Raw genomic sequence first — 11,672 nt, forward strand, 5'->3', positions numbered from 1 at the left:
TTATTTCCTTTTTGTGTCTAACAATTTTGTTGGCTTTGGTGGAGATATTTTACCATTAAAGAGTGTTTCATACATTGTCAACAAGAACTTTCCAAATCAGAGCTATGATTCACCTCTACTCCATATCTCTGCACTGTATAATGTTATCAACTCCATGCTCTTTCATTGCCAAGTCTCTTTTATTGGACAATATGTCTTTCAGTCAATTTTTTGAAATATTGTTCTAGGCTTATTGAACAAATCATCATTTGACTCAACCCTTGACATTTTTTCTAACATAATAAATAGGAATACAATAAGTCGTTGATAATAATTTGAACTTTTAGTTAAATGAAATAAAAAAATATACAAAAAATATAAATATCTATTTACTACCTTAAATTTATCAAATATCATAGACTTAATTGATGCAGGTATTTTACCCCATGTCAGCCAAGGACCAATATAATCCATTTGAATTATTCTTGAAATTGTTGAGCTAACTAATTATTGCTCTAAACAACTACCAACATCTATTTGTTAGAAAGATTAGGTTAACTTAACAAATTCATTAATAATTAAATAACAATAAGAAAACAAGTAATACCATCTCTAAGCGAAGTAATTCACACTTACTTATCTATATCTGAAGGAGTCGATAACCCTTTATTTTTCTCCTAGTCCTCTGCCTAGTTGTTCTCCCTTCTTATTTTCTAACTGGTGGATTATTGACTAATTATGGATTGACGTATTACTTCATCGATAGATCACCATCATCAGTGCTAGAGGTGACCAGTATGGTCAATTAAACTATATTTGGGCTGAACTTGACCCATATGGTTCAGCTTACCTGTATGATGGATCATGCTATATCAATTTTGATGATGACCTAATACGTACATCACCTCTAATAGATTATGCCATAGAACCACCTCAATAGACAGTTCTCTTTGTATGATGTCCCATCATTTAATTTATATAGAATTAAAATATTCCATCAGTATTTCATAACACTAAGAAAAAAAATATATATATATATACATAATATTACTTTAGTAATACAAAATTGAATGAAATTAGCAAAATATATTTAATTTCATATAAAACAAGCAATAAAAGATTATATTTACTTGAAATATATTGTGAAGATCGAATAAACATTATATATAGCATTAAAAGTCATACTGCATAAATCACTCGCTATTAGAAGAAGCAAAATCATGTGTTTTATCATCATTGTCATCATTATCATCATCATTATTATCGTCATCATCCTCATCATCATCATCTTGTTCTTTAGCTCAAATCGTTTCTACTAAATCTATCTCTCCAAATTCACCAGCCATAATAAGTGTATCAAGTTCTTCTAAGATAGTAACATTTTATGGAATAAAAATTTTAGCTTCTTGGAACACATCTTCATTTAAATCAATTGTCTATTCTTTATGTCCATCAAGAGTACTTACTCGATATATACTCTTGGCCTTTATTTTAAAAGCTACCTACCAATCATTTTGATATCTTCTTTTAGAAAGATAACTTGTATAGAAAACTTGATGTACTTGCAAAGCGAAGACAAATAGTTTATTTCGAGCAAGCATTGAATTATATTTAATTTCAACAAGATCATGACGGAGATCTACCTTTACCCCATTCTCTATGTCAAAACAATGACATTTAAAAAGCATAATCTTATTCCTTATTCCAAAGCACTCTAATTCAATGATATCTTCTAAAATACCATAAAAGTCACATTCATAATCATTGTAACAACTCTTTTCCAAACATATCCCATAATTCATTATCTTTCAAGTTTGGCCATAATTAACCATATGAAACTTAAAACCATTGACAAAATAACCTTTGAAACACCTAACCATATGTGCAGGGCCACAAGTTATCTCAATTACACAACGATCAATATTGCCATTTTGTCAATCAACATATCTAATCGTAAAATAAAAAATTTGATCATTATTATTAATACAAGATAGCAATAAGTTTTATATTCACATATGTTAATATACGCTAAACCCTTACAAATTATCTAAACCATTATGGGAATCTAGCATTACATTCTTTATCCAATTTTGCATCACTTATATTCACAAAGTCTTTTCTCATCGATTCATCAAATATCCTATCATTGTCAATTATGAATTAAAAAAATTATGAACTTACTAAAAACATAAATTATAGACTTCATATATTACTTACTTAATGTAAGGATTTATCTTTTCACAATTCAACAAAACATATTAATATGCCTTGCTTTGCTCATCCGTTAATAGCCATCGAGAGTTATCTTGTGGACCAAATGCTTAGCCAAAATGACTCAAATATAAAAAATGTCCATCAGAATCCACGACATCCTTATCATCATTACATTAAAGTCAATTCAATTTTGTTGATACATTTGAATCAAAATAGAACGACCAAAAAGTGAAAATCTCTTTGATAACATATGCCTTACATATAAATGCTTCAACAAATGCTCGATTGATTCATTTTTTTTCTTAAGATAATGAAAAATCCTACTCATCATGATACCATAACACTTATATTATTGAAGAAAAATTAAATTAATCAATGTTAATGTTTAACAAGTTTAATATATTACCTTTCAAATCGATACATCCAGTGATATTGAACAGGTCCACCAATTTTTGCTTTCTTAGGCAAGTGAATGGGCAAATGCTCCATAGAATCAAAGAAACCTAGAGGAAAAATCTTTTTAAATTTATAGATGTTAGAGGTAAAACTAAAGATAATATAAAGGCAAAACTAGATCTTAAGGTGTATTGTAAGCAACTGGAGTTGGAATTGGTTGACGTGATTGGGAAAGTTTCATGCCTAAAGCTTTGTACACTTTAAGCAAAAAGTAGAGAAAAGATGTTTGCGCCTGGGTTAAAAAATTATAACTTTTTGATGGTTTTGTATCTAATATTGCACAATGCATAAACATAGTTGATTGCAAGTTTTATAGGATTAAAAATCATAATTGTCATGTTTTCATACAACTATTACTCCTAATTGCATTTTGTGATTTGATGTTTACTTCCATTTAGGATGCAATTACAAAGCTATCTCATTTTTTCATAAATTTGTATTCCATGGAAATGTATGTAGATCATATGGCAATGTTGAAAACAAATATTGTAGAAATAATATGCAAATTATGCTCAATATTCATGCCAATTGAAGAAGTAAGGCTTCTTACCATAAGTCAATCAAAATGACTTTTCTTGTACCATACAATAAGGAACATAATAAGTTTTCATGAGTGATTCAACTAGACAACATACCATATGCAAAAAATCATTAATTATCCATAAAAGAGTTGCACTCAAATGAAAATTTTATTTTCTATAAGCATCATATATCACAAAACCATTTGACTATAACATTTGTAACTCATCTGTTAAAGGTCTCAAGAAAACATTTATATTTTGACCCAAACTATTTGTCCCTGAAATTACCATATTTAAGAAGAAATATTCTCATTTTAAACATAATCATAGTGGCAAATTGTATACCATTATCATTACTGGCCAACAAAAGTATGGTTTCATACTTAGACCAAATGGACCAAAATTATCAGCATATATCCTAATTTTACATTTCTTACTTCAAGTGCAAATGATTCATGGCTACGATTGAAATATTTCCAAGCATCACCATCAATAAGATGTTGAAGCATACCATCTTGACTTTGGTTATAGGCAAACCATGATATATATTCAGTAGTTTTAGTTGACATATAAAGTTTTTAAAGTCTGGGTATCAGTGGTATATAACATAAATTTTTATAAGGAATTTTTCTATCTCACTACTAGTCTTATTCCTTATATATCGAGGATGACCACAAACCAAACAATAAATCAATTTTGTCGCTTCTTTATAAAGCAACATGCAATTATTTTCACAAACATGAAATTTCTTATAACCAAATCCTAGTTTTGTCATCTTTTTTTTTTAATTTTGTATAAGTTTTCTAGTAATTTATCATCTACTAGCAACATATCATTCACCATGCTCAGCAAATGATCAAAACACGACTCAATAATGTTAAACTCTAATTTATAATTTAAAAGTTAGGACATAGCAAAAATGATTGTGTTTCATATAACCTGATCACAATGGTTTATCTGCATCATTCAACAAAGAATAGGAACTTCCCACATCTACACTTGACACTTCTTCGAATGGTTCTCTTGCCTCATTGGCATCCATATCTAGTTCTCTTGTTGCATCTATTCCAAAATCAGGATATACAGCATACATAGTCATTCTACTATAGGAATTTTCTATTCTCATTTTCTCTGTCAATTTAAAGGTATCTCTAGTTATCAAAGAAGTTTGTCCTATTTCTAACCCTTTATATGAGACTCAACTCATATTGCTTATTGTAAACCCCTTATAATAAAGGTACTTAGCACAACATTTTGTTTTTAAAAACTTGTTATTCTTAAATTCGATACAAAGATACCTAATCTTACCATTACTAATAAAGTTTAGTTGAAAATAAACATATCTAATAAATTTTTCCACATCATCACGAAACTTTTGAGTCATGTGTCCCTTAACATCTAAAGGAGAATACATCCAAAAGCCATCTTTGTCTATTATTGAACTCTAATTGAATTTAAATATGAACAATTAAAGTCATATAAAGTATTAAATCTTTGTATTGTTAAACCTTTTTTTATTGATTGACCATATGAGCTGTTATTGTTATACTAAACAAAAGAAGAATAAATAAAAATATAAGGTAATTATTGGTCTACTTTAACAAATAATTTATCAATGGCATAGATGATCTTGCAAAAATTCATCATAAATACTACATGACAACACATTCATGAAAAAATATTATTGGTTTTAATGATAGGATTTTACCTTTGATATTGGCCTTCTTAGTACAATATCATCGATTTTGCGACTAACTCTTCTAATCGAGACACTTCTGTGTACGAAATTTGTTTTACTTTGAAAATAGTTGAAATGGAAAAATTAAACAAGTTAGTATAATGAAAAGGAATAAAAAATCATATTCATTTCAAACTATACATCTACTTGAACCCACTTTCATAACACACATTCATCAATAGATTATGAAAAAAAATAAAGTAGATTAATTTAATTTATTTATATTAAGTTTGATCAATACAATCGAACCACAATATTTCAATAATTATTAATATATAAATTTCATTAAACTATCAAATATATAAACTATTTCAAAACAAATATAAATCTTAATAATATATATAACTTACTTCAAAATGATCATTGGCTATTATTAATATATTAATTATAACCTCAAATCAATATAAATAAATTTTATTTCTATAATTATTATTAAAATCTAGAAAATATTAACTATAAAACAACCATACAAATATATATAAATATTAATACACATCAAACCCAAATTAATCCACTCTAAATTTTACACATCTAAAAGTTAATAAATATATAATTTATTTATTTTAAGTTTGATCAATACAATCAAACCACAATATTTTAATAATTAGTAATATATAAATTTTACTAAACTATCAAATATATTAACTGTTTTGAAACAAATATAAATCTTAATAATATGGAAGTTACTTCAAAATGAGATAGCTATTAATAATATATAAATTATAAACTTAAATCAATATAAATAATTTTAATTTTTATAATTATTATTAAAATCTAAAAAATATTAAATACAAAACATCCATACAAATATATATATATATATATTAATACACATCAAACCTAAATTAACCAGTCATAAATTTTATATATCTAAAAATTAATAAATATAGAACAAAATTAACCTAACAAATATCAACAAAACTTTCATAAATAAAAAATAAATAACTCAACATATTTAAAAAAAAAAAAAACCCTGAAACCAATATTAAAATAAATCCAAAAAAAAAATAACAATACTAACCACGTTTTATGAGTCCCTCGCAGGTGCCCTCCTTTATCCACATTTCCTCAATGAAAAATCTCTTCCTTCTCTTACTTGTTCTTTTCTTTTCTTTGCTGCCCTCCGTATCAACCAGTATAAGGTTATGGTTCGAGACTGAAGCAGGTACATTGGTTATCGAAAAATCTAAAAACATGTCCATCCACTGTTTGCTTCCTATTGCCCTGTCAAGCCTTTACTGTATCAATCGATTTTCTGCGTTTCCTCTCTCCCACGTATACCAAACCCCCTTAAAACCCAAATCTTAATTCCGGTTTCTTCTGCAGCATTTCTAAAATTATACATCTGCCATGCTGGCTGAATAACACCACCCCATTTCTCAGTATCCCACATGATTTTGTTGAAGTTGTCATAGCACATCCATGGTTCATGGGAGCTGGCAGCAAGTTGTCACATTGGTACCCATATTTAATGTCTAGCGGTTGTGTTTGGTTCACCATAAACGTTTGTCAGTCTCCATTATCGATTCTGCTAGTCCACCGTATTCATGTCTATGTGATGTTTTGAGTAGCTAATCAGTTCCATTTCCACGCCTTCTTTCCATATGAATGCCAACCCCTTACTTTTGCCACTAGCACCAATTCCAAAACCTGAACTCTTAAAATAACATCTATTTCTAAAGGGTTTATTTCAAAGCTACAAGCTTACGGCATGTGATTGAAGAGATTGGCATATGGTTGCCTTGGTCCCATAATGACGGAGCGTGTTATGATGACAGAGTCAACAAGTTCTACTTAATTTTTAATAATTTACCTATATAATAGTAAAAATTGCTAAAAGATTAAAAAAACTTTAAACTTTCAATATTTTTAAGTAATCATCTAAATTTTTATCATACTTAAATAAATTTTCACTATTAGAAATTTAGCTATTATCAATGAAATTTTACCAATAAAATTTTTTCATTGTTATTTACCAACAAATTACAAATAGAATACTGAAATTATTTTTTTAAAAAATGCTTTTACCGATTACTGCTAATTACTGATGAATTTTTCTATCGGTATATTCATTAGTAAAAGTTATTGATGGATTTAGCAACGAAAAAATTCGTCGGTAAAAAAATTTACAAAAAAAAAATAATTATTGATGAAAATTCGATTGCTAAATCCATAGGTAAAAGAAATTGAAAAAAAATTATCACATTACCAACAAAAAATTCCATTAGTAAATTCATTGCTAAAACCAAAAAATTTTGAAACCCCTTTGTACAAATTCATTTTCCCCCAAATTCTAAAATCAAATCCCTAATTCCTCTCTCCCCTCACCTCTCCTACTCTCCGTCTCCCTTTCTCCCCATTGTCATTGCTGCTCCTCCTTATCGTCCAAGTGTGTCGAGCAGCTGACAAGTCATCCCTCCAGTCCAATAAGTTTTTTTTAATATTTTATTTTATGATATATTTTATGTCGTATATTTGTTAAGTTTAGGGTTTAATTTTTTGTTATAAATTTGTTAAAAATTTGTTGGGTTTAGGTTATCAATGTGTTGAGTTTTCATTGGTTATTTATTTGTTGAAATTTATTTGGGTTTTAGTTACCAATTTGTTGAGTTTTTGTTGATTTTATGTTTGTTGAAATTTGTTTGGGTTTTGGTTATATATTTATTGATATTTGTTGGTTATATATTTTTGTTGACTTTTTTTTTGTTGAGTATCAATGTTGAGTATTGTTAAATTTTTTTGGATTTATTTTTAGTATTGTTAAGAATTTTTTTTATTTGTTGAGTAATTTATTTTTTATTTGTGAAAATTTTGTTGAGATTTGTTGGGTTTTGTTATAGATTTATTAACTTTAAGATGTGTAAGATTTATATTAGTTAATTTGGATTTGATATTTATTAAGATTTATATATATTTTGATGGATATTTTATATTTAATATTTTCTAAATTTTAATAATAATTATAGAAATTAAAATTATTTATGTTAATTTGAGGTTATAATTTATTAGTTCTAATTTATTTATTATTTTGGAGTAATTATATATTATTAAGATTTATATTTATTTTAAAGTAATTTACAAATTTGATAGTTTATTAAATTTACATATTACTCATTATTGAAATATTGTGATTTTATTATATTGCTTAAATTTAATATAAATAAATTAAATTATTCTATTTCATTCTTCTTTCCCATAATTTATCCGTTAATGTGTGTTATGAAAGTGGGTTTAGGTGGATGTATATTATGTAATGAATATGATTTTTTATTCATTTTCATCATACTAACTCACTTTATTTTCTATTCCACCTATTTTGAAAGTAGAACAAGCTTCGTACGTTAAAGTGTCTCGATCAGAGAAATTTTTCGTAAAATCGATGAACTTACACTAGGTAGGCCAAGATCAAAGGTAAAGTTCTGTCATTAAAACCAATAATGTTTTGTTGTGAATGTGTTGTCTTGTAATATGTATGATGAATTTTTTCAAGACCTTTTATGCCATTGATGGACTATTTGTTAAAGTAGATCAATAATTACCTCATATTATTATTTAGATAATTTTATTTAGTATAACAATAATTGCCCATATAGTCAATCAATAAAAAGGTTTAACACTTTATATGACTTTAATTGCTCATAGTTCAATTCAATTAGGATTTAATAATGGACAAAAATCACTCTTAGATGTACTCTTATTTAGATGTTAATGATACATTACTCAAAACTTCTATGATAGTGTGGAGGAATTTATTAGATATCCTTATCATCAACCAAACTTTATTAGTAACAGGATGATTAGGTGTTCTTTTGCCAAATGTGAGAATAAATTATTTTTAAAAGCGAATGCTATGTATAAGCATCTTTATTATAAAGGGTTTATAATAGGTTAGGTTTCACATGGGGAGTTAGAAGTAGAACAAGCTTGTTTAATAAATGAAGATACCTTTGAACAGATTGAGGAAATAAAAATAAAAAATTCTTATAGTAGAATGGTTATGGATGTTGTATATCTTGGCTTTAGGGTGGACGCGATAAAAGAACTGAGTATGAATGCTAGTGAGGCAAGAGAACCATTTGAAAAAGATCTAAGTATAAATGCAACAAACTTCTATTCTTTATTGAATGATGTGGATGAACCATTGTGGTCAGGCTATATGAAGCACATAATCCTCTCTACTATGTCCCAACTTTTAAATTGTAAATAAAAGTTTAACATTAATAAGTCATGTTTTGATCGTTTGCTGAGTATGGACAAGGATATATTGCCAGTGGATGATATATTATTAGAAAATTTCTACAAAATGAAAAAAAAATGATGAAACTCGAACTTCATTATAAAAAAATTCATATAATTGCATGTTATTTTATAAGGAAGTAGCAAATTTGACATATTGTTTGGTTTGTGGTCATTCTCAATATATAAGGGATAACTTTGGTTGTGAGACAACAAAAAAAATTCTTTATAAAATCTTACATTATATGTTACTGATATTGAGATTTCAAAAACTTTATATGTTAACTAAAACTATTAAATATTTGATGTGGCATCCTTATAACCAAAGTCAGTGTGGTGTGCTTCGACATCCTATTGATAATGAAGCTTGAAAACATTTCAATTGTAACCATGAATCTTTTGCACTTGAAATGAGATATGTACAATTAGGATTATTTGTTGATGGTTTTTGTTCATTTGGTCTAAGTGTGAAACTATAGTCTTGTTGGCCAGTAATGATAATGTTATATAATTTACCACCATGGTTGTCTATAAAGCGAGAATATATCTTCTTCAATATGATATTTCTAAGAAAAAATAGTCCAGGTCAAATATCTTACATGTTTTGTGATGAAAAACTTTGTGAAAAGTGAAAACTATTATAAATTTGCTTTGTACTTATGTTTGTGTATTATAAATATTACTTAACTATCTTTATAATATATTGCAATGAGATAATATTTGTAAAGCATAAAAACTATTATGTTTTTTGAATTGTAATGATTGTTCTGTATTGTGATTGTTGATTAACAATTTTTATTATATGTTTTTTGCATTGTAATAATGGTTACATATTGTGATTATTGATGAACTATAATATATGTTAATAGTATATTCAATTACTACTTATTTGTGAAAGTTTTCTATATATTATCTAGATAAGATCGCATTTGTGAAAAGTAAAAATTATTGCATATTTTTATTTTTTGTTTTGTTTGTGTATTGTGATTGTTGATGAAGTATATAGTGAAGTAATTGAAAACAAATCAATTAAAGAAAGTCATGTATTGAACTAGATAGTTTGGTGTATATTGAAATGCAATAACTTTGTAAAATGTGAAAATTATGCTTGAAGTTATGAATTGTTTGAAGTTATGATATTTTAGTGAACTATATAGGTCCTATAGTAGTAATAATTGTTTTAAACTTTTTGTATGAAAACTATGTTGTTGCATTATATCAGAAATATAGTGAAAACTGTTTAAATCATCAAGATTTCGATCCGTAAGCATCGATTGAAGATATTAGAGGGCTTGAAACTACACGCACTTATGTGTATGGCTTTGGATCAACAAATAGATCTAGGGACCTTCTTCACTTAACTCAGTCTACTGCTACAGCAAGATCATCTAACTATGTTTACGGTCTGTCATTTATGCCTCCTCAAGCTCGTTAGCCTCAGATAGAAGAATGAATTGATGAGTTAAAGACTAAGCTGAAAGTTGAGCTTAGGTCATTCATGGATCAGATGATGCAATTGATAGGGGCTATACATACTCACCATCACAATATTCTAAACCTAATGACGATACAAAAAATTTTGGATCAGGAGATACAGCAACATACTATGACATTCTTTGTTAGATTTGTATGAGGTATTTGATGGATGAATGCCTATGGATGTTTTATTGATGGATGTTATTTGGATTTGATATTTAAATTAATAATAATAGCTTATTTAAATAATTATTCATGTTTAAATTGAAAATTACAAGGTTCGAAAATAATTACAAATTTTTTAAATAATTATAAATATTTTTATTTAAATTATTGATAAAATTATATTTTTACCAGTAAAATTTACTAATAAAATTTCATTATTATCGATAGAATTTTTATAATTACTGATGAAATTCATTATTACTGATATAATTTTTATGATTATCAATAGATTTACCGACGAAAAAAACTTTTTTGTAATCATTTTTATGCTTATTATTAATGACTTTATCAACGAAAAATTTTACAGATAAGGTTGTTGATAATAAATCTGTCAATAATTACTAACATATTTCAACAATTACCGATAAAATAATATTGCAGAATCGTTATCATTGTTGAAATTTTTTCATTGCTAAATCTGTCGCTAATAATATTATCGATGAACTTTCAATTTTTACCGACAAAAAATTTTATTAATAAAACCAAAATTTTCAGTAGTGTTTAACATTCTAATTCAATTAAATATTCTCTCTTTTTCCATAAATATTGTCTTAATTTGACTTTTAATTATTAAATTTTTTAAGTTTAAATGAAGAGCTTTTTAAATATTTTTTCGGTAAAAATTTAGTTCAAAACATTATTTAAAATATCAAAAATAAAAAAAATTACTGTAAAAAGTTAAATTAGACATTATTTATTTGTAGAAGTATTTCACCTATAAAATTATTAATTAATTAATTATAATTTAAAATATATAAAATTTATTAAAATTTTATATAAAATTTATATTTATAAATAATAAAATTTTATTATAATTAATTAATTAT

The sequence above is a fragment of the Durio zibethinus genome, chromosome 22, assembly GCF_047325235.1.
Source record: "Durio zibethinus cultivar Kanyao isolate XHJ-2024 chromosome 22, ASM4732523v1, whole genome shotgun sequence".
Classification (NCBI taxonomy): domain Eukaryota; kingdom Viridiplantae; phylum Streptophyta; class Magnoliopsida; order Malvales; family Malvaceae; genus Durio; species Durio zibethinus.